This window comes from Mus caroli, chromosome 15 (genome assembly GCF_900094665.2).
Source record: "Mus caroli chromosome 15, CAROLI_EIJ_v1.1, whole genome shotgun sequence".
NCBI classification, from domain to species: domain Eukaryota; kingdom Metazoa; phylum Chordata; class Mammalia; order Rodentia; family Muridae; genus Mus; species Mus caroli.
The window spans coordinates 41,737,192-41,740,054 of record NC_034584.1 but is presented as its reverse complement, the minus strand read 5'-3'; positions in this window follow the sequence as shown (position 1 = coordinate 41,740,054).

The following is a 2,863-nucleotide window of genomic DNA, read 5'->3' as shown; positions in this document are numbered from 1 at the left end:
GATAGCATTGGAAATGTAACTGAGGAAAATATGTAAGAAAAATATTAAAAATTAAAAAAAAATATTTATTTAAAAAAAAAAAGAAAATACCTACCTCTCTCTCTACACACGGGAAGAGAGTAAATATTGCCAGTTCAAAGGTCCAGAAAAGAAAATCCTCCTGTCATGTAATAATCAAAACACTAAATGTACAGAAAAAAAAGAAAAAATATTAAAATCTGCAATGAAAAAAGCTAAGTAACATTTAAAGGCACACACCTGACTGCTCAACAGAGATGATAAAATCCAGAAGATCCTGGACAGATGTCATGCAAACCTTAAGAGACCTCAGATGTCAGCCCAGATTAGCAAAATTCTCAATCATCATAGATGAAAAAAAAAACAATATATTTCATGACAAAAACAAACTTAAAGAGTAACTTTCAACTAATCCAACCCTACAGAAGGAAATACAAGGAAAACTTTGACACAAAGAGGATAAGTACACCCCCAAAACACAAGAAATTAATCAACTTGCATAAAAACCAAAAAGAGAGAATGAGAGAAAAAAGTTCTGCCTCTAACATAAAAATAATAGGAATTAACATGCATTGGTCATTAATATCTCTCAAAAACAAGGTGGTCAATTCACCAGTAAAAAGAAACGGCCTAACAGACTGGATATGTACACAGGATTCATTATTATTCTGCTACATATAAGAAACATACCTTAAAAACAAAGATCAACACTACCTCAGATTAAAAGGCTAGTAAAAGGACTTTCATGCAAACAGACCAAAGAAACAAGCTGAAGTCTAACACCTAGTAAAATAGAGTTTCAACAAAAAATAATCTAAAGAGATGAGGAAGGACATTTCATACTCATCAAAGGAAAAACCACCAAGATGAAGACACAATCCTGAACATCTATGCTTTGAATGGAAGCACATCTGTATTTGTCAAAGAAACTTTTCTAATGCTCAAATCACACATTGATCAGTAAACTACAAAAAGGAGGAATTCAACACCCCTCTCTCACCAATGGACAGGTCATTGAAATAGAAACTAAAGAGAGAAACAATGAAACTAACATGTTTTAAACCAAGTGGATACAATAACTATCTACAAAACATTTTACCCCCAAATAAATAATATACATTTTTCCTAGCAACTCCTGGAATATTCTCCAAAATTGACCAATATATTCAGGCACAAATCAAACATCAACAGATACAAGAACATTGAAATAAATCCCAGCATCCTATGAGATCACCATGGATAAAGGCTGGACTTCAACAACAGATATAACACAAAGCCTGCACACTTATGGAAACCAAACAACTACTCAGTAATAACTTGGTCAGTGAAGCAATAAAGAAATTAAAGACTTTCTAGAATCCAATAAAAATGAAGGTACACCATCTGCAAACTTATGGCACACAATGAAAGCAGTGCTAAGCAGAAAATTCAGAAAACTAAGAGAGTTTATAAAGAAATTGGAGACATCTCATACTAACAACTTAACAGCTCACCTGAAATGCTAGAACAAAAGAAGCAAACACACCAAGAGGAGTAGATGGAAGGAAATAGTCAAGCTCAAGGCTGAAATCAATCAATTAGGAACAAAGAAAAGAATGGAAAGAATCAACAAAACCAAGAGCTGATTCTTTGGGAAAATCAGCAAAATAGACAAACCCTTAGCTAGACTAATGAAATGTCACAGATACAGTATTCATATCAATAAAATGTGAAATGAAAAGGGAAACATAACAGAAACCAATGAAATCCAAAAAATCATTAGGTCTCACTTCAAAAGTCTCTGCTCCATAAAACTGGAAAATCTAAATGAAATGGATGTATGTCTAGATAAGTGCAACATATCAAAGTTAAATCAAGATCAGGTAATCTATCCAAATAGTCTCATAACCCCTAAGGCAAAGGAAGTAGTCATTAAAAGTCTCCCAACCAACAAAACAAACAATAAAAAAGAGCTGATTTTGGTACAAAACTCTACCAGAACTCCAAAGAAGAGCTAATACCAATACTCCTCAAACTATTCCACAAAATGGAAACAACAGGAACACTACGTAATTGATGCTGTGAGAACACAGTTACTATTATACCTAAATCACACAAAGATTCAACAAAGAAAGAGAACTTCAGACCAATTTCACTTATGAATATCAACACAATACTCAATGAAATTCTCACAAACTGAATCAAATGATACATCAAAAACATCCTGCACAACCATGAAGTAGGCTTCATCCCAAAGATGTATAAATGGTTCAATATATAAAAATCCATCAATATAATCCATTATAATATAAGCCAACTGAAAGACAAAAGAATCACATGATCATCTTATTGCATGCTGAAAAAGTCTTTGACAAACCCAACACCTCTTCCTGTTAAGAGTCTTGGAGAGTCCAGAAATATCTACTAAAATTAACTGCACTGACTCCTGGGAGAGTCCCTTATTATAGGTTTCAGGGACTTTCTAAATATTCTACCTTTCCACCTACTCCAGGCAGCTCTAGATTTCCATTCATTTTCCTGGACCACTGGTGTAGAAGGGATAGCAGGGTAGGATGTCTTACCCTCTCAGAGGAGAAGATGAAGGGGGTTAAGGGGGGAAGGGGCTAGGTGAGGGAGGAGGGAGGGACCCATAAGGGGATCAGTGTTTGGGATGTAAACAAACAAATAAAGTAATTAATTAAATAAAACAAACCTAAACCTAAACCCAAACCAAACAAAAAACAAAAAAAGAAAGAAAAAAGAAAAAGAAAATAACAAAAAAAAAAAAACCAAAAAAAAAAAAAAAAAAAGAAAGAAAGAAATAATTGCATGGTTGAGGGTCACCACAGCGTGAGGAACTGGATTC